Source organism: Podarcis vaucheri (genome assembly GCF_965113315.1).
Source record: "Podarcis vaucheri genome assembly, chromosome: 2".
Classification (NCBI taxonomy): Eukaryota; Metazoa; Chordata; class Lepidosauria; order Squamata; family Lacertidae; genus Podarcis; species Podarcis vaucheri.
In genome coordinates, this window is record NC_138760.1 from 82,704,336 (window position 1) to 82,726,265 (window position 21,930).

At 43.5% G+C, this 21,930-nt stretch overlaps 1 protein-coding gene across 2 annotated transcripts in view; it reads left to right on the forward strand.

Annotated features, from left to right (window-relative positions):
* The first annotated feature begins 20,195 nt into the window (after positions 1–20,195).
* HRH1 (histamine receptor H1) overlaps positions 20,196–21,930 on the forward strand; it is a 96,228-nt gene continuing 94,493 nt past the window's right edge. For both annotated transcript variants that reach the window (XR_014216625.1, XM_082211958.1), the window contains exon 1: positions 20,196–20,274. The gene's annotated coding sequence lies outside the window, so the exon portion shown is untranslated. The remainder of the gene's footprint in view (positions 20,275–21,930) is intronic.

Sequence of the window (21,930 nt, forward strand, 5' to 3'; positions counted from 1 at the left end):
TGAAACAAGAACATTAACGGAATGTGCCTTACTCTGCTATTCTGTGCTTCTTGGATTTCAGTTTAAAACATAAAGGATTATGGGTTGCAGCTATCTGACATTAAGACTAAGAAAAAATATAGTCAGGGGTCAGGTTTAGATGAAAGCTAATGCAAATGAATGACCTTGCAGGCAGCCTTCTCTTAATCTCATTGTTCAGTGTCACAGCCCCATTTCCAATAATGGGAACTAGTTTAGGTTGCTTTAAAAGGCATTAGACCATTTCATGACAGAGGTCTATCAATGGCTGTTGTCCGTGACAGCTAAATGGAGCCAAATTTTCGGCACATATCAGAAGCTGGAGGCAAGCAAGGGATGACTGTTGCCCTCATAATTTCTAATTGCCACTGTTGAAGCTGCTTAGCTGAATGTACCCATGGTCTGAATCAGCAAGGCAATTGTGATGTTGTTAATATTTTGTAGTTAATCTTTTGAAGAGAACAACCCCTCCCCCCCACACATGCACAGGTTATCACTATCTGATTCTACAGACTGAAATCTTCTTCACACAGATCTATGAAGGAATACACTTCATCCCAAATAAACTTCACCCCATGAAATGTTTCCACATAGATACACTCATGGATTTGTCTTGCAATGCAGCAGGAAAAGGAACCAAATTCAACACCCATAAAACAGTCCAGAACATGCGCAACCTCTCCTGCCTCAGTTGTTATGGAGAAGGAGATCTGTGCATCAGCATATTGATGACTCTTTTTCTCAAAATTCCTAATGACCTCACTCAGTGGCTTCATATAGATGTTAAATAGCACTGGGGGCAAGGTTGTACCTTGTGTGACACCATAGTGCCAATACCATCTACTTCCGCAGCTTCAGCTTGAAATCAGTATGTTGTCATTTGAAAATGCCAGCAGAAATTCCCTACTGTTCTAATACAAGTGAGGAGAAACTTAGATGTTGCTAAACTACAACTCCCATCAGCCCCAGAAAGCATGGCTAATGGCTAAGGACAATGAGAGTTGTAGTTCAGCAACATTTGGAGAGCCAAAGGTTCCCCACAACTTTTCTAATGTTTGAAGAATGTGGCACTTGTAACGTGCATATAATGACTAGGTGGGCATGCTCCGTTCTGTTTTCTGGTCTTTCATGCAGTACTGCCACCCTTTGAAAATAATCATTTGCATGCAAACTTGTTTCTTATCTGTCATTATTTAACACATAGTGGAATTTGCTCATCTCAGGCACTTGACCTTAAATGGAAACAACATCCTCAGCCTTATTGAGAATTCAAGAGCAGAGAACAGCATCCCTCTTATCAGTACCCTTGACAGATAAATTGTCTTGTTCATATTGTTCAGAGAGAGAAGCCAATGTTATATTTAGGCCTTGATTGTATTATTCTGTTTCCTTCATTTTTCTTCCTTGCTTGCAAGGTCTCAAAGATTACTTCTTTCTGAGGCCTCTAGATATTTCTTTATGCCTTTTTATGGTATCTATTCCCCTTCCTTCTGTGTTTTTCCTTTCATTGCTCCTGATTTGTGGCTTTATTGTGTTGCCTGCTGCTGCTTATACTGCGTTCATTATGCCATCCAATTGTTTTATCTTTTTCATAGCAGTCTTGGAACATTTGTAAAAAGGTGGGACATAAATCCAAAAATAAATAAAGGCAAGTCCAGAGGTAACCACGCTGCGAGCAAAGATGCAGGAGTGTGGAAAAGTGCCTTGCGAAACAAAAACAGTAAACTGCCCTGTAATTATTGCTGCCCGTTTATTATAATCTGTTCATTAGGAATGCCAGTCTTTGGCTCATCCCTGAGATCTGTAAAACACTACTGTAAAACAAGCGGGGCCTCAGCAAGTGGACAGGTTCTTGGGAAGAATTCTAAGTAATCTAAAACCTTATAGCCAGTGCTATTCTTGTTTTGCACATCGTCCCAAGGAGAAGTATATAGAGGTTGGCAGCAGAACCAGCAGTCTTTGTGTTGGCTCTTTAAGGTAAGTGGATTAGAGAGCACACAGAGACAGGAAACCTGCTAGTTTGCATCTCCTTCAGCTGCCCTAAGCCAAGAGTACCTAATTAGCATGAACATCCTTTCATGCCTTCTCTCGCAGCTCCCAACAAATAATCAGCATGAAGGAAAAAGCAAAAGAATAAAATGCTTTCAGCGGAAGGACAGAAAACAATTCCTTCTTTGAGTACTGCTGCAATATGGTCCTCTTCGCACGCCATCTGCGTGCAGAGAGGACCCCCAAGCACCCACCCTTTGGTGGGTCCACAACTGCCTCAAAGTAGACAAGGGGCCAGGAAACTGATAATCACTCTACACGGACATCTCTCTCTCTCTCTCTCTCTCTCTCTCTCTCTTTCTTTCTTTCTCTCTTTCTCTCTTTCTTCAAAATGCAGCTCTGGGGAACTGTAAAAGCTGATTGGAGCAGTGGTGGGGAAAAGAGTACTTAATCTCTCCCGGGCATTTTCCCATTCAAAATTACACCCTACCCCACTGCTTTCTCCCTTCAGGGAAATATTACCTTACATTGTTCCTTCTGTGGGTGGAAAACTCAACTGCAGAGGCCATTTTGAGTGGAAAATATTAGAGTGAAAGCGTTAGAACTCCCATCCCCACTTACCACTGCCATAAGCTTTTACTATATATTTTTTTTTTTAGTACAGCGAAAGAAAATCAACAATCTGTTGGAAAATTGTTCGTACAGAGCATCTCAGCTAGTCTGGACCCTGGAAGCTTTGGAAGTCTCCTGGTCGATTTTCATAGTATGGCATCTGTCAGGGAATGCTTCAAATGTCATGTTATCTCCTGTCTTGTAGAGAAAAGGACAACATGCTTGACCACATGGTCTGTTAGGGCCTTTCCAGCTAGGGTCCCCCACCATTTTCCCTATTAGAAAAGGCTCTGTGCTTTTCAACAAGTGACGCTTTCACCATTGCTGAGAATTGCAAAGGGAAGGGGGGCAGATTTCATCTTAACAGGGCTAAAGTCCACATGAACTACAGTGAGCGAAATAGCTCTCACTAGAAGCATAAATGTGGACTTCTTCATTAAAATAAAGGTCAGAAAGCTTGCTACTCCAATGCTAAGTTTTATTCGATTGGGGTTTGGCATCTTCATAAGTTAAACAAATAGGGAAAGTGCAGATTGGTTAGATCTGTGTGGTCACTTAAGGATAGGGTTGTCATACGTCCTGGATTTCCCAGACACGTGCATTTGGGGGGGGCAGCACCCCCATCCGGGCAGATTTTTGCATTTTGGATTAAATGTGTGTGGTTTGAAGGGGTATTTTATATTTTTATGTTTTGGGTTTTTTTGTGGGGCATGCACAATACTCGGAAGGCACAGTGCCCTGGAACAGGAAGCAGGCATCAGGTGGCCTGGAGCAGCCTGTTGGGGGGGGGGTCACACTAGGCCTGGTGTTGTTCCTGGCCACCCCCCCCCCCAGGCCTTCCACAGCTTTCCTGGGGGCGCACTATGCTCTGCGCCAGTCCTGGTGGCTGCCTGGCCTTGCATGACCTTCCCGGGGCTGCTCAGACTCCCATTGTGAGCAGGAGGCCAAAGACAGAAAAGGGAAGAGAGGGGAGGGAAGAAGGGGGGAGCAGGAGGGCAAGGAAGGGATTAGCATCAGGGAGGGGGCGAGCAAGGGAGATGTGGGATGGGGGGGTGTCCCAGTGGTGGGGGGGGTGTCCGGGTTTTTGATCCCCCGGAATGTGGCAACCCTACTTAAAGAGTAGTTAGAAAAGCAGATGTCTTGTGCAATAAGTCAAACCATCTTCTGATGTCATCTTAGCCTTGGACAGGATGGTGAATTTGAAGCTCATCTATGCTGTCCCTGAAGCAGCATAGACTCCCAATAGATTGTGGGTAGAGGAGTGGGGAGCATATATTTGTCATTTGTTCAGATATTAAAGTGTCCAAAGCCACAGCTATGCGATGTGACATATTCTATTTAGCATGACTTTATATATGCAAACTCATGCAAAGCCAGCCATGAAAGCAAGGCATTTGAGAAAACTCAAATTGACAATTCAGAGGGCAGAAGAAATCCACCACTACTCTCCATACATTTCCGTGCCTCTTTCTTTTGTTGTCTTGCAGGAAGGCACAAACTTGATGTTATATGACGTAGTCAGAGCTGAGCAGGAAACGTCTTCGTTAACCCTTTCCCCTCTGCATACTTTCAGCTCAAAGTTAGACACCGCTTTTTCATCCACTGTGATAAAGACATGGGGCACCTGGCAATAGGCTGGGTGTTTGCAGGCTGCTGCTCTTAGGTGAGGAGCCCAGATACCTGCACGGCAAGTGTCATCTGCTTCTCTCCTAGCTACTGAACTATGGCATTAGTCATGCTGTGGGTGCTTTTTTGGGCAGTGTGCCTCTACAGGGGAGATGAGGCAGAATGGAATTTGTCTCTTCTATTCATGTTGAGGCATTATCAAAACCAACAATGAAATACCGTATTTTTTGTCCCATAGGACGCTCCGTCCCATAGGACGCACCTAGGTTTTGGGGGGGGATAAAGGGGGAGAATTTCCTTTATTTCCCCTCCAAACCAGGTTGGGGAAACCAAACCAGGTCGGGGAACAGCGGTATGGCGGCACTCCGCCTCCCCGCTGTCCCCCGAGCTTGTGGGGGTGGCGCTGGGGAGAAGCGCGCTTCTCCTCAGCGCCAGCCTCCAAACCAGGTCGAGGAACAGCGGGATGGCAGCGCTGTACATCCCTGCTGTCCCCCGAGCTTATGGGGCTGGCCGATGTCTGCCCGAAGCATGGGGCGCTCTGCTTCAGTGCGCCCCGCGCTCCATGCAGCAGGCTGCTATCCGCAGCTTAGGGACCCCTGCGGGAACTCCCAGAGGGCTCCCCAGGCTGCGGATGTCTGCCCAGCGCAAGGGGAGCTCTGCTTCAGGGTGCCAAGCGCTCCGTGCAGCAGGCTGCTATCTGCAGCCAGGGACCCCTGCGGGAACTCCCGCAGGGCTCCCCAGGCTGCGGATGTCTGCCCAGCACGAGGGGCGCTCTGCTTCAGGGCACCCCGCGCGCTGGGTGGCAGGCTGCTATCCGCAGCATAGGGAGCCCTGCGGGAACTCCCACGGGCTCCCCAGGCTTGCTGATAGCTTCCTGAAGCCTGGAGAGCGAGAGGGGTCGGTGCGCACCGACCCCTCTCACTCTCCAAGCTTCAGCGAAAGCCTGTATTCGCCCCATAGGACGCACACAGATTTCCCCTTCATTTTTGGAGGGGAAAAGTGCGTCCTATAGGGCGATAAATACGGTAGGTTGGTAGGCACAGAGGCACTTTGTGAATGTTTGTGCTTCGGAGGCTTCGCGTTGCTATCGCTGAAGCCAAGGAGCCTGCATTCTCTCCATAAGACGCACACACATTTCCCCTTAATTTTTGAAGGGGGGAAAGTGTGTCTTATAGAGCAAAAAACACGGTAAATACCAAACTTTTAGAAGACATCTGAAGGCAGCCCTGTTTAGGGAGGCTTTTAATGTTTGATAGGTTATTGTATTTTAGTGTTTTGTTGGAAGCCGCCCAGAGTGGCTGGGGAAATCCAGCCAGATGGGCGGGGTATAAATAATAAATTATTATTATATTATTATTATACAGGGCTGCCTTCAGATGTCTTCTAAAGGTTGTATGGGAGGGTGTTCCACAGGGAGGTTGCCACTACCAAGAAGGCCCTCTGTCTGGTTCCTTGTAACCACTAAGATGGGAGGATATAAACACCGACTTGCTTCTGTTTCTTCAATTTTCAAAGTAAAGTTTTTAATGACTATACAAATGAGGAACAGTTGTTGTTTTTTAAAAAGAGAATCATATTCATTTCAAATGAACTAACAATTATAATTCATTTTTAAAATTTATGTTTTCAGTGCACACTACATTAACCATATTTCTATAAAATTTACTGCACTATATTTTTAAAAGAAGAAGAGCTTAATGAAAATGTAATCAAAAAGCCATTTACAGGGCACTTTGCTGTGCACGAGCATTTGTGTCTGTTTTCCCTCACATTTGTATTGTTTTTACTGGGATGTTGTTTGTTTTTCTACCTTGCTCCTGGGGGTGTAGGGATGTAGCCGGAACAGCATACAAAATTATCATAATCAGCATAGAAAACAGCAGTAGGAGGAAATACGGTATGTCAGTATGTGGAACTGTCTATAACAGAGTGTTACACATGAAAAGTCAATCAAAATAAAAGCCTGCCTTCAGTTTCCTACAAAAGAAAAAAGCGTGACAGATTTTGAATGAGAGAGCAGATTTTAATTATTTGTAGCAATGGGTGTACCTGTCAATTTCAGTTTCTCATTTGTCCCAGTCTTAAATTCAGTTCCCCACACTTCCATATCAGCTTGCGAATTTCTGTTTTAAAAGTCCTCCTGAAATTTCATTAGCATTTTAGTGTGAATTTCTCCTAATACACATTTTTGTAGGCAATTGTGCCTCACAGACATCTATTTCCAAAGCAATTTTCCTTAATAGGCTGCATTTTATAATTTTATATGCATTTTTCTGCTGCTGCATACTTTTTATTATAGTATATGGATCTTTATACACATTGTTGTTTAGTCATTTAGTCGTGTCTGACTCTTCGTGACCCCATGGACCAGAGCACGCCAGGCACTCATGCCTTCCACTATTACCTGACAGAATAATTGCACTGCAGAATTCAGATCAGTGCCCCTTAGGATGGATGCCTATCTTCCAGTTTATGTATCATTTCAGAAAGCGTGTATTAGGTAGGCTCACCTTTAAATGTGGACTGAAGCTAATCTCCCCCGCCCCTCCCTAATTCTTTGTAAAACACACTGAGAACTTGTTAAAGGGCTGGCCTATTACTCCCTACAATAAAAATATTTGGCTCTGGAAAGAGGAAGGATAAGAGCAAGAGGTCATAGGGAAGAAATCAGAAAGAACAGAAGGCTAATCACTTTGTTCCTCCTTCTCTGTGTGTGTGTGGCCTTGGCTCCTTTTTTATAATGACACCATGGGGACATGAAAGTGTGTGTGAAAGAGGGTCTGTGAAGGGTGACTGAACTACACCATTTAGTAGAAGATGCTGCTTTTTATCCTAGCAGCTACTGGAGCCACATTTAACCTACATCAAATGAGGAAACTCTTTGCATACTCACTAAGGAATAAATGCCATTGAACCAAATGGGACTGACTTCAGCACCACTTTAGACTGCAGCTAGGGATTCCCACAATTGATTTTTTCAGAAAAATAAAGATTGGACAAACAGGTTCTTGCCTCTCTTGCTTCCAACCCTGTGAACCCTCATTTTATCCTGATACATGTTTACCACTCAGTGAGAACTTAGGCATCAAACCACAGACTTTTTGACCACACCGTTTATTTATGGGGTGGTGCACAACAACTGCTGTAAGCATCTCTGTCTTTCACATGGGTAATAGATTAATGCTGTACAACTTAATAAATGTAAAAAAAAAGGCTTGTGGGAGAATCAGATCATTAAACTCTTAATATTTAGCAGCAGGGAGCCTGTTACTGGAAAAACATTTCCTGCTGGTTATTCAGCTTGCAAAAATCTATAATTAGAAATGCTGCAAATTGAATTTATCATAATAATATTGCAGAAATGCTTGCATTAATATACTGGATTAAAACCTAAGTGAAAACATTTGTAATGGTCTTCTTCCCAAAGGGGTGTGTGAGTGCGGGTACGTGTTCAACTCCAGATTGACAGATTGAAAACCTTGAAAAGTCTCCAGAACGGACACAAGATGACAGAATTTTGCCTGGCAAAATTCTCCCTATCACTACATGACTACTACTGCTACTGTCACCATTTTTAAGGACTTTCCAGCCTGCCTTTAATAAGGCTTGTACCCCCCCCCCCCAAGTATGTTACAACAAACCAATAAAGTACAACATTGAAATTTCATGTTTTAAAATAGCAGCAAAGAACAGTTAGCATTCAAATAACAGGGACAGATAAAACAAATGTAAAAAATCATTTAGGGTTTTCCTAAATAAAGCCATATGATTTGGGGGGGGGGCGGGAAGGACAGAAGAAGTCTTGTCCCTCTTACTTCTCAACCTAACCTCTTTCATGTCTGGACCAGAGAGCAGAGCTTCAGATGCTCATCTTACAGATGAGGATATTGTGGGAGGTCTCAGTAGGTAGGACACACCTTTAAAAAAAAAGTGCTAATAATATCAATACTGTATAAAGATAGGTTTGTTAGATGGGAAATCTTTATCAGTTGATGATTGGTCAACCATGAGACCTCTGGGTATAGGGTGGTATATAAATTAAGTAAATTAAATAAATCTGAATCACAGTTTATTCAGACGACACTCTAAAATGAACATTGATTGGTTGGCCTCTGTTCTATGAAGAAACATGTTTGAGAGACTAGATTGCATCCCAGGTGGGTATAAAATCCAATGTAATTAAGTGGAACCCTCTAGCAATTCATTCCTGCAAAGAAGTGCCTATTAAAATACAAAAGTCTATTAAAATATAAAAAATGGAACTGTCAGTAATTGATGGGACAGTTTCTGAAGGCACTGGTTACCCCGGTGTTTGACACTTGAGGTGTATATTTTTAGGGCCCATCTTCTTTCTGAGTTTGTAAGCTATTTAAAACTATTTTTAAAATTGTGTTTTAATAGCTGTAACCCATGCTGGGACCATTGGATGAAAGGTGGAATTAAGACTCTCCTCCCTGGAAGAGAGGGGAGTGGTTGTGGGCGGGAGCCCGAGCACCGCCCCTAGCAGGGGGCATTAGCCCCCTGCCTCCTCCTCTCACCTGGTTGGCGCCCACGCCCCCTCGGCAGGCATCCAACCAGGTGCCTTCGAGGGGGCGTGTTCAGCAGCCTTTTGTGGCGGTGCCAGCCTCTCCTCGGCCTCATTCTTCTCCGTTCTCTCGTCGCGAGTCACCCACCCTCCACTCCCTTCTAGCTCAGGGTCTTTGTTCTTTGGCCTTGCTATGGACCTTAGGTTGGTCGCCCTGGTTGTCTAGGGGGCCTGGTAGGAATTTTTCCATTTGGCATTAGGCTTTTTGGTTTTTTCGCCTACCTCGTAGCAGTTGTCACAACTTTTTGTGGTATTGGTGGGTAGGTTAGGCATTGGAATAATGTGTTGTGGTGTGTCGAAGGGCTGGGTGTGGCCATCGCCTATGCCTTCAATTTTTGGGTATTCCGTTAAAGGAATCTGGCGGTCGTGTACTCTGTCCGATGCCTGCTTGGCGGGAGGCCATGGCACGACCCCCGGTGACATCAGGGGAGAGCCTATAGTTGGATTAGCATCAACAGGCTCCACCTACTGGTGAATAAACCCCCTTGTTTTAGACATCCAATGCCTAAGCCAATACCTTTTCACTGCTGTAATCAATAAAGTTGTGGCCTTTTCTTGCCCATTAACCTTATATCATGTGTCTTTGTGTATTTATTTCACATCGCGGGGGTCGGGTCCTCGAACCACAACTACTACTACTACTCCCAAAAGGAAATGCTCAGCATCGATGCAGTTGGGTAAAGGTGGATTTGGTGAGCTTCTGCCACATACCTCTTCCGTCTTTTGATTAAAGCAATGCTCATTCCTTTATTTGCATTTGAATCCACAATCCAATGAATTCTGAGGCAAGGTCAACTCTTTCTTAAGCCAATGTAGCCACTGTTCCCTGGTTTGCATAGATGCAATCAGCAATGCTGATTTGGGTTGCACTTCACCTACACAGCAATTTAACTGGTGAGGGTGGGTGGAAAGGAAATTAAAGCTTGTTAGTACCATAGGGCAGTAGAAGGGTATAAAAGGGAGGGGAAGGGTGAAAGTAAAATAAATCATTTAACTGAAAGCAAGTGAGATTTTTTAAAAAAGAAACCAACAGGGTTGTGTTGTTCTTGTAATCTGTATTTAAAAATCTTCCTGAGCAAGCCTAAACATGCTTATTCAGAAGTAGGGCCTATTGAGGAGGGTGGTCGCAGAGAGGAGTATGTTGGGTTTGAAGGGCTGCCCAGTCCTAGTCCAGTTTAAAGGTGAAGAACCGTAAGGAAGAAGAACCAGAACTTTGAACCTGCTCATCAACATTTAGTACCTGGACAGCTCAGCTGGTCAGTCTTCCCCACTATGGTCAAAAGCATTTCTCTTTCTAAATTTTACAGGTGGCATTTAGCTAATTTCTACTCAGAATAGACCTGTAGACATTAACTCATATTCATTCATTTCAGTGGGTCTTTTCTGCATAAAACTTAGTTGAATACCACCCTACAACTATACATATAAATTAACATATGCAAATAATGTCCTCTCTTTTTGGCAATGGCCAGCCTAGCAAAGAGTAACTCCTTTGATCTCAATGGGCTTTCCTCTAAATAAAGTAACTATTTTGTAACTTCCTCTGAAAAAAGGGAAATGGTTTAGGATTGCAGCTTTATTAACATAGCTGTCAAACTCCTTGCCCCAAACCCCATCATTTCTATTCATTGGGATTTTAAAAAAAAGTTCAAGAAGTAAATTTTGTACATAAAATGCATCGCAGTTGACAGAATGCAAGGATATTGTGCTTTTTATAGTCTTAAGACTAGATTTGTAAAAACTGGATGATCTCATTCATTATAATGAATCCAGTACATTTTGTTTACAGGCATTTAATGTCAGAGGGGGAAACAGACTCAAAAGGTTTTGACATGTAATTACATGACGTCTCATGAAGCATCATGTTCAGCATTTCATATCATTTGAGAAAACAGATATGATGCAGCAAAGCATTTTATAGAAACTCTAAACCAGCCTAAAATAATCACTGCTTGCACTAAGACATGCCATGGGAGAATAGTGTCCTTGTCCACAGTACAAATAAAGGGGAAAGGGGAAATGGGAAATGGAGAGGCATGGCTGAAACCCTGAGCAGAATACTGCAACCACGTGGCAATATTTTGTTCCAGGGTCTCACTTGTTCTCCTTTCTCCTGATACTCAGGGGTAAATGCCATTGCTTATGTAACCAAAATAGCACTGCTCTCAACAAGAGGGAACCCCATGGTTTAGCACCATTCATGCAGGCTTTGGGGGGACCCTGTGGGTTGCAGAAGTACAAAAAAATCATTAGGAGAAAGCCCTAAGGGGGAAACCCCAAAACAGCCCAAGGAGGACTAAGTTCAGTGGCCACTGATGCTGAAGAGCTAAACAGAAAACTGGGTGGGAGAGAGAAGAAAAAGAAGAATGCTGGCTGACTTGAACACTAAACAAAAGTATTCCATGCTGCAAAACTTAGCTGCAAGGTGTAATTTCTACGATACAAATACAATAAAACAAGGACAAAAGATACCACAAAACATGGTGTATATTTAGAGGTGAGCAGTAACATGATCAAGTTTTCTGTCAGTACTAAACTGTTCAGGGTCATTAAAACAAAAAGGGACGTTGAAGAACTCCAAAAGGACCTCTCCAGACTGAGAGAATGGGTGGTAAAATGGCAAATGCAATTCCTGCTTGTAGGTTTCCCTTAGTCATCTGGCTGGTGACTGTGAGAACAGGATGGTGGACTAGAAAGGCCATTGGCCTCATCCAGCAGGCCTTTTACTGTTCATCAATAAGAAACTAGCAGAAGAAAATGGCATTGGTGTACTGTAAAGCAACAGAGGAATGTTTGAATGGGAATCACTGGCTAAAGTAACGTTGCTGATAAATGTGGTCTAGCTTTTCACTTTAAAACCACAAAACATTTTTATAAAAATGTTAATGACTTACAATGTTACTAGCACTACCCTAGAGACATACAGTGTGTTAGCATAAAGTCAAAATTTGCTATCACATTTAATTACGGTGTGCTGGATCTCCAGTTAAAAAGGAGGTCTTTACAGAAGCACAGAACTTCCAGATAAAAATGTTCTTTAACCTTGACAGACAAGGCGATTAGAACAAGGATTTGTTACTTGCAAGTATTGCTTTTATATAAAGCTTTCGTTTTCATATACATATTGCAAAAGCATGCAAGTACCAGAAGTAAAATACTGAAATTTAGAAGTGTAATTTGTGATTCAAAAATAGCTGTCTGGTTAAGTAACCACTGCTTTGTAACAGCAAATGCAGCATAACTAAGACTTTTATGTTTTGTCACCTATTTCACAATTGCTGTAAGATCCATAAAGTGCTGCAAAACATGAAGGCATTGTGAAAAAGTCCCGAGGGAGAAGCTAAAGAACTGTGACAGCGTTCATCGTTAGAACTTCATTTAAATATTTCCTCTTTAACGTGCAACATCAAGGGTATGATGTGGCTTTGTTTGGTACATGTAGGTTATTACAGCACACAGAATCCTGCATTACGGTTCCAGCACAAGGGCAGCACCAGCTAGTGTGCTACATAAAAATAGTGGCAGCCCAGCATGGGGGTAGACAACTTTCAGCACCAGGGGGAAGCAAGAGAGGTGGGAGTGCTGCAACCAACACAGCTGTACATCCACTCAGGGTTCAAATCTGCCCTCAGCCATAAAGTGTCAGGAGCTTGTCCTACACTCAAGTAGGACCCTGGTAGAGACAGATGCCTGACTGGCATGTTCTCTCCCTCCTGGTCAGTTGTTCGGGAGCTTCAAAAGCTTTCTTCAGCCCGAACATCACAGCGACCAATGTCAACAGACATCGACACAGGGATCCGCAGAGTCTTCACAGCTTGCGTAACAGACGTCAGCAACTCAGCATTTTGGCTAATCTACTTTATTTACATATAAACACACACGGAACACTGCAACATGGCTCCCTCTCTCTCTAGCATCAGACAGCAAAGAGAGAGAAAAGAACAAAGGACAATAGTCCCACTTCACGGAACACGGTAACACCAACATCCTGTCTCTGTCACTTCCCACTCTGTGGCGTCAAAACATACACCGTCATGTGATAGACAAAAATCCAATGACTGCAATCATGGAGCAGGAATTCTAACATAAAGCTCCCTGTGTGACCTTGGGCTAGTCCCTGCCTCTCAGGCTCACCTACAGGCATGCCGCCATTCCTCAGTTCAAACCATGCTCAAGGCAGCTTACAGCATGAAAAAATACATTAACTACAGCAGAAGAAAAGTAGTCATAAACAAAAATTTAAACATTTAAAAATACAAAAGCAAACTGAACAATTTCCACGTAAATCACAGCAAAATAAGATACCAAAAACCCCAACAGCAACACCCCACCCCCAACAAAACCCCAGCCCAATAGTCTATTCAACACCCTCAGCTCTTGTAGCTGGAGTCAGTCAGGGCCTTGCCGTCCCAGGACAAGTTGAAAATGCAGGGAGCAGGTCTTCCAGAAATCACAGCCAAGATGGTCTCTGGCCTCTCCAGCTACCTCAGCTTTTGTGGCGAGAATCAGCCAGGGCTCCCAGGCCAGATGGAAAAGGGCAGCCAAGATGGTTTATGGCCTCTTCAGTAGCCTCAGCCTAACTTACCCCCTACCAGGGTGGCTGTGGGGATTAAATGAGAAGGGGGAGAACCATGTATGCCAGTTTCAGTTCCTTGGAGAAAAAGGTGGGATATGAATGCAGTAAATAAATGATTATGCTTGCATAATAATGGCTGTGACACACATGCCTCCAACACTGCCTCCTGCTGCCTAAACAATAAGGATATACAGTCCCATCCTTCTAGCTCCACGTTTTGACTACTGTCAGTTTCATGGAGCCGATCATCTCTCTGGCTGCCACTCCAGAAGGACACAACTGTTACCCTTGTGGTGGAATTCAGGATGAACTCTTTAGCTGGGGTTTCCCACATCTGAAGCCGACTGTCTTTCTTCAGTCTCCCAGCCCTACATGATTCCTGGTACAAGATCTGTTGCCTCTAATTCCTGACCACCAACAATTATCCCACTGCTTTCCATTTACAGGCAAGAGGCTTCAGGGGTGATATCCAACAAATAAACAAATTATTGCAACCACAAGAAGTGAACATCTGCTTAGTTTGGGTTCAATGGAAGTGCAGGCACCCAGGGTAAACTAGTGGCCTTTCTCAACCCAAAACCTTGAGGTTGGAGGACAATAGATGTGAGCAAAAGCCTTTTGTTGTCTTTCTAAGCTTGCCAGCCAATCCTTCCCTGTGTTTAGGATCTCCTGATGGGGATCTTAGCTACATTCTGCTCACCTCTTGCCCACATAAACAAAATGCAATGAGAAGTATTTGGAACCAACAAAAGGATGCAGGATACAAGGAGTAATTAGATACATCTGTTGAGAGCTTTCCTCTCTTTTGTGAGTGATAAATAGGAAAACTCCACTTGCCATTTGCAAAGCTGCAGTGCTCTTCCCGTTTTTAATTTTGCCAAGTGAACTTAGAAATTAGAGATTATTGTAGGAACCGACACTTAATGAGTGAGCATCATTTAGAATATTCAGCGTTCCCTTACCGCCATCCAGTTTCCAAGCCCTAAAAAAAATATATTAAAATGCCACTAATAGGTTCCAGAAATATGTAGGATTGGATGCAAAAACAATAGACCTAGGTTACAGCTGTTCCTGCAGCTGCCATAAGCCTCAAATACCCCAGCCATGACAGTGATTGATAGCCAAATTACAGTGCCACTACATTTTTGTGTCAGACTAATTATTACACAATGCATCAGTTGTTCCAGGGAATTTCTCTCATTTAGCTATACCCGAGATGAATTCCCACTCTCCTCTAGAATAATGTTGAATAAATTAGTGTGTGCAACTCCTTGCCTACGTATGTGTGTGCATGTTCATATACATGCCTGTGGAATAGTTTCTGGATGAGCCACAAACTATTGTTGCTGTTGTTGTTTAGTCGTGTCCAACTCTTTGTGACCCCATGGACCAGAGCACGCCATGCACTCCTGTCTTCCACTGCCTCCTGCAGTTTGGTCAAACTCATGCTGGTAGCTTCGAGAACACTGTCCAACCATCTCATCCTCTGTCGTCCCCTTCTCCTTGTGCCCTCCATCTTTCCCAACATCAGGGTCTTTTCCAGGGAGTCTTCTCTTCTCATGAGGCGGCCAAAGTATTGGAGCCTCAGCTTCAGGATCTGTCCTTCCAGTGAGCCCTCAGGGCTGATTTCCTTCAGAATGGATACGTTTGATCTTCTTGCAGTCCATGGGACTCTCAAGAGTCTCCTCCAGCACCATAATTCAAAAGCATCAATTCTTCGGCGATCAGCCTTCTTTATGGTCCAGCTCTCACTTCCATACATCACTACTGGGGAAACCATAGCTTTACCTATACGGACCTTTGTTGGCAAGGTGATGTCTCTGCTTTTTAAGATGCTGTCTAGGTTTGCCACAAACTATTAGAAAACAGAATTTTTAAAGGCTGTAAGACGAGTCTGCTGGATCAGGCCAATGGCCCATCTAGGCCAGCATTCTGTTCTCATAGGGGTCTACCAGACGCCTGTGGGAAGCCCGCAAGCAGGTCCTGAACGCAACAGCACTCTCCTCTCCTAGGACTCCCACAACTGGTATTCAGAGACATCCTGCCTTTGACAGTGGAGGTAGAACACAGCCATCATGGCTTATAGCCTCAAAAAATAAATAAATCCAGAAGCATACCATTTTGGGAGTGTACTTGAACAATTGTGGAGCAATGGTTATGTATTGTAAGTTCCAAATATGTCCAACTTTTAAGAAGGATTTTGTTAACAAAGTACCCCAGATATCCCTTGGGCACAAAATTGTTCTGCGTCATAGCCTTACGTTTCTCTTCACACAGCAAATTACCATGTTTAATTCTTCTTATTAATTACATAAGAAGGCAAATTCTGCTCTCATGCATGCTGAAGTAAGATTGCTAACTTTGCCAGCGTTTCTGTGAATTCATAAGCTCGGAAGAATCTGTCCCAGGAAGGGGAAGGCTTCTGCTATAATCTCTTCATTCATTGTATGCCTGAGGGTCTAATGATAACACTTGAAACGTAGTGCATAATAGCTTCAAAATACAGTCTGAAATGAGCCGCTAATCCTTAGCAAAGCTTTGTGAGTAAACAGGTTCTATGGACAGAGCGAATAATAACGCCTATATAGTTAAATGGCTCCATTTTTTTGCTTCGCTCTCTGACACTTTTCCTAAATTGTGCGCTTGGGAATAGCTTGTTTGTTTGTTTGTTTGTTTGTTTGTTTGTTTGGTAGTGGTGAGTAAAACCTACAATGAAGAGTGGGTATTTTTAGTGTAAACCACTATGTTTCTGAAAATAAAGAAAACAAAAGCAAAAAAAAATCAGGGTAGGGCCAAAAAGTAGAAATCTGAAACATGGCCTTGCTATGTCACCATTTCTACCTGTTCACTCTGTGAAGAGTATGCTAATATTGTGCAGAAAGTGCACTGGCGGAAGTTACAAAAGTATAAGACTGGGACAATAGCTAATTACAACATTGCTATTAAATGATGGGCTTAAAACAGGATTAAATCAAACCCCCCAAAAACGAGACACATCAACTCATGCTGGTACATGAACCAAGGGTTCTTAGAGATATGAGCTTCCTTTTGCTATAAAGGTGTCTTCCAGTGAAATCCCATCCTAGATGATGGTCATAGGAGCAAATTCCTAGGGCCTGAGGGGGCTTCACCTCCCCCCTCAATAATATATTTGAGAGGGCTAGTGTCCCCCAGAGTTGATGGGCATTGCCATTCAAATGGTGTGTGTGCACCGCATCATGTGATCAGTTATGTGGAGTGGGGCTTACCTGAGCACCCCCAATATTTTATTCAAGTTGGCACCCCTGATGATGGTACCTCTTCAAGGTGCTCAACCTGTGGGGTGTCTGGTTCATCCTTCGAGGTGTCTGGTCAGGGCTAGGTATGGCGACAGCAGAGGGTGGTAAGAAAAACATCAAATTTAAATTAAAGGGAATAAGTGTGCTGTTTTGTTTTGCTGTTTTGTTTAAGATTGCTGGACATCTGGTTCTAAATATTTATTATTTTTTTATAAAGATAGAACACTGCTATACACTTTGGAGCAGTTTCCTTCTGCTCAGTCACCAAGATCTGCTAACCAGTTTCAGCCATTTCTTCTGACTAGCAACATTTGCTCTCCAGTCCTTAAGGATATGGTGAACTGTTACCACAAGCAGCTGTTCCATACTCACTGTGGGCGAGGCCCTTTGTCCTGTGGCACAGCAGCTCCAAGATGGTGGAGGAGGAGGAATTCCTGTCCTTCCTACTTCTCAGAACCCATCAAAAGGAACCTTGGCTGCCAGGCAAACAAACATCCATGTATGACCATTGCCTGGTTGTTGCGGCTGCAGTGCCATCAATGGAAGGCTGCTTAGGCAAGGTAGATGTAATCTGATGACAAGTTAGCAAAGCTGTGGCACACTTTGTGGTTTTCTGGGTTGGCCTAGTGATCTGTCACTCCCTAATCAGGCATGACCCTGCAGACCTTTTCCCTCAGGTAGAGTCTACCTGTGTAAAATGAGCAACAAAGCGTGGGTGGCAGCCTGTGCTGTGACCTCTTAGTTTGCTTGCATTTGTACATGGGGTTGATGGGATTTAGGATGCTTCACTTCCCTCTCTTGTGACAGAAATGACATTGGGCAGAATCAAAACAGACCCTCACCCCTGACTTGCCCAGTGGGATGGTGAGGATTAAAATTTGTATACCCCCCTATACCCATAGATCTCAAGGCAGCTCACAACATAAAATGGGATCCTGGATGCCTGGCCTGCCCCACACCGGGGTCCAGACTGGCCAACTCCCCAGGGTGCTGGGTGCCTCCCAACCATTCCTGCCGCAAGGGCTGATTGGAATGATGAGCCAGTCCTTATCCTGCTGCCATGCCAACCCCAGTTACCTGCTGTTCAATCAATAAAGCTGTGGTCTTGTTACACCCGGCACTGTTGCCTATGGTGACTTATTTCCACCTCTCCCACAAACTGCATATCTGTGACTGCTGGACAACAGGGCTACTCTGTAAGCTGCTTGAATAATATGGAAGTGCTAAAAAATTAAGATGCAAGGCAGGAATCTAAGCCCTTGCCTCCCAGCCCACCCCGTTTTGTCATTTAAAGGATGCTCTTTTCTCAGTAAGGAATGGTGCAGTAAATTGCAAGAGAAAAACCAGGATCAATGAGTGGCCAAAATAAAAAATCATTGCTAACTGGAATTTGAAACAACTGCACTTCAGCTTAGCTTTGCATGCAAAACAGTTAACAATTTACTGCAATGCATTGTCATCTCAATTCATGTACAATAACTGGGCTGATTTCATGGCAACAGATTTCTACCAGGGCTATACTTATTTTCATTCTCTTCTGAAATGTTCTGCACATGAGCAGATATGAGTGAACCAGTCTCTTTAAAGCGTGGCATTAGCTGCTCAGCCAGAGAACACTTTCCCCTTGCTCTTCATTTCTCCCCCTCTTCTTTTCTGTTTTGCTAGGCCTAGTAGTACCCACTAATATGCCTGAAGCCACATCAGTCCGGTCAAATGAAATGTTCCATTTCAGCATGACACGTGCTCTTGAAGCTTCAAGAGTCACCACTTCCTTTATTCTAGAGATATTGTTGAAACATGCATATGCCTGCAAGTTATTTGCAGGAGGGCACCAGCAAACCCTCCTCACTCCCAAAAATATCCTCTGTTGGGAATCGGGTATGGGAAATGTCTCCCTCCTCACCGTATGCCCTAGCCGGGCCAAGGGAAGTAGTCCTTCCAGCCCCACCAGCCAGCTGGGAATTTGTGTTTGCACTCTAGGGGGATAATTCTTGCCAGTAAGATAGCAGAACCCATGTCCAGATTCTTCTAGTACCACAATATACTTCTGCAAGAGTTGGGGTTCTTTACCGTAAGTAGAGAAAATCCCTTGCCCCATTCTGCTGTCCCCCTCCCCACCCCACCCACAGTTAAACTCAATGGATGGACAGACCACTTTGCAATTATATAGAAGGGAAGAACTGTGAACTCCCTGCGAAATTTGTAAGGCAGGAACAGGAGGACAAACTGTGGACAGGAAGGAAGATGCTTACACAGATAGAACAGTTACCTTAGTGCAGGCTTCCTCAACCTCGAACCTCCAGATGTTTTTGGCCTACAACTCCCATGATCCCTAGCTAGCAGGACCAGTGGTCAGGGATGATGGGAATTGTAGTCTCAAAACATCTGGAGGGCCAAGGTTGAGGAAGCCTGCCTTAGTGCTACACTGAAAACAGCCCACTGAAAGCACACCATTTTGACTGGCCTAATGAAGGTGTTGCTCTACTATGGATTTTGTAAAATAAACAAATAAATATGGATCAGCTACCTGCAATTTTTATATTACATCTGGCCCACTCTGGACAACTGGAAACAACAGAACATGCCTTTTTTCACTGCCAGTACTATACAGATATACGAGCTAGGTTCATCTTACCTATACTGTACTACATAAATTTCCAGGTTGCACAGAACAACTTTATACCTCCCTGCTACTTCAAGATGAAAACCCAGATGTTACATACTCAGTTGCTAGATTTTGCTCTACCGTGATTTGTCGAAGGATAGTTTGCCCCACAAACTAGGCCCAAAATGCAAGGCCTGTACTCCTTCACACTCCCTCCCTTATAGTCGCTTTTAACCGTTTGTCCTTGATTCTAACTTTTAAAGCTATGTATGCTATAATTACCTTTTAACTACTAGTTTTTATCCCTTACCTGTTTTAAGTCATGTGTTGTTTATCTGTATGTTTTATCTTATGCTGGTCTGTGACTGAAATAAATTTTGATACTGATACTGATACTATATTACAGTGGTACCTCAAGTTAAGAACTTAATTCGTTCTGGAGATCCGTTCTTAAGCTGAAACTGTTCTTAACCTGAGGTACCACTTTAGCTAATGGGGCCTCCCACTGCCGCCGCATCACTGCCATGCAATATCTGTTCTCATCCTGAAGCAAAGTTCTTAACCCGAGGTACTATTTCTGGGTTAGTGGAGTCTGTAACCTGAAGCGTCTGTAACCCAAGGTGCCACTGTACAGTACATCTAAGTATCTCTGTTACCTCTTAGGCAGGCCACTTCCTCTCTATGTTAGAAAAACACTGGGGCCTAATTTGAATAGTAGACTGTCTGGCATCTGGTGGGCTCTGGAATTGTGTTGTGCTCTGGAATTGGCTCCTCCCTTCGGTTGTTCAGTTAAGTTCAGTTGGAGAGGCCAACTGTCATTTTAGCTTCATTCTTGCCTCAAGATGTTGTTTTAGTTTCTCTCAGACAGGATGTTATTGTGTTACAATTTTTATTATTATTAAAGCTTTGTTTAACATGCGTGAGCCGCTTACTTTGCTGAAAGAAAAGAAACTCTGCTGAAGAATGGTGGAATATCCTAAACTGGGTGAGTGAGGGGATATTCCCAGTCTGACAGGGGGGTTGATTCTTATTTTTATTTTAATCACCCAACCCTCTGGAGTCCATTTTACTCAAGCGTGTGTGCCTTTATTCCAAAAGAGAACTTATTTTGTTCACTTGCAAAGTTTTATCAACTACAGTGGTTCGCTACTTTAAAATGATTTGGGTCATTCTATTCACGTGTGTGTGTGTGTACACGTTCATTTCCTTATAACCACATTTGTTGAAGAGGGCCACCTCCCATGCGCACTTCTTGCACTGTTTTTGCTCTTGACAAGCTGTGTCAGGTTACACCATAACGCCACATCATTTTACTTATTGCATTGTGCCTAGTGCAGCCTAATGCTATTTGACACAGTACGCAGGATAGCTGCAAACAAACACATTTTTCTGTCAGCTGTCTTCTGTTTTGAAGAGGAAGAGGCCAAATCAAAGCTATTTTAACACTATAGAGGATAACGGTTAGAAGGAAGTGTGGCAGAAGAAGTAGGGTTTCATATGAAAAGTTTTCAAGGGGAAAGGAAATAGGTCAGGGAGCAGGATCGTTGGGCACCTGCCAAAGCAGAGGGTTCCCCTGGGTCCGTTCCTCCTTCTACTTGTGGTCACTTCTTGTTCACCTGTCACCTCTAAGCAAGAGAGTCATGAAGAAAGGAGAAAGCAGAGCACTCACTCACCTTGATCCCTCGCTTTGGCCAGATGTACAAAAGAAGAGGGGAGCTGATAACATTTTGCTCAATGGCCCGTTAAAACCAGTGCTAGAGCAGATTAGTGTTCTGGGGTGAGCAACTTATATTTGAAGAACATTGAACCCTGTAAACTCTAGCCTCCTGTGGAGCACTGTCCTTTTTTGGCTCTTAGAAGCTACCACAGAAGACAGAGAGGTACTCTCTGAGGAGACTCTGGGAGAGTTGTTCCATAGTTCTGTTTCTATCTCACCCTACCACAGTGATTGTTGGTAGGGAAGGTAATGTGCGCGCACACACACACACACACACACACACACAAATATTTTTGAAAATTGAAAGAACCTCAGCCAAATATTTTTGGACCTCGTAACCTGACTGTGCTCTTAATTTTACTTTTGTGTTCAATAGCCTTTGCTGTGTATTAGTGTTTCCTGTTCTTCATGCAGTGCCCATCTGAAAACAACACTGGTCTTGGTGCCTTGTGTTATAGTTGATTCCCTGATTACACCCATATCCTTTTCCACTCCACCTAAGAAATAGCAGCTGATAGGCTCCTGAGTTCATTTGAAACACTATTCAAAAACTATATCGTTCAAGCAAGACTGATTATAACATGTCCGGAAAGGCAAAACTGTCCGTTCGGATCAAATCAGCACTCAGGGGATTTGTTGCTAAGATTTATTTGAAGAATGTGCCAAGAATTAAGAAAGTGTATAGGCAGAACTTCCTCCTTCCTCCTGGAACTATAAACCCCCATTTATGTGTGACCTAATTTATAGTTGTCTATAGTTCACACAGGCCGTGTTTTCTGTATTTCTGCTTTGGAGATCAACTGAGGCAACACTGTTAGGTGACTGGAAATATCAAGACAACAACCCTGTGTGCCTATTGGCTGTATCCAAAATAAACAAGGAACAAAAAAGGCAGAAAATAAACACCAGACAAAAAAGAACCCC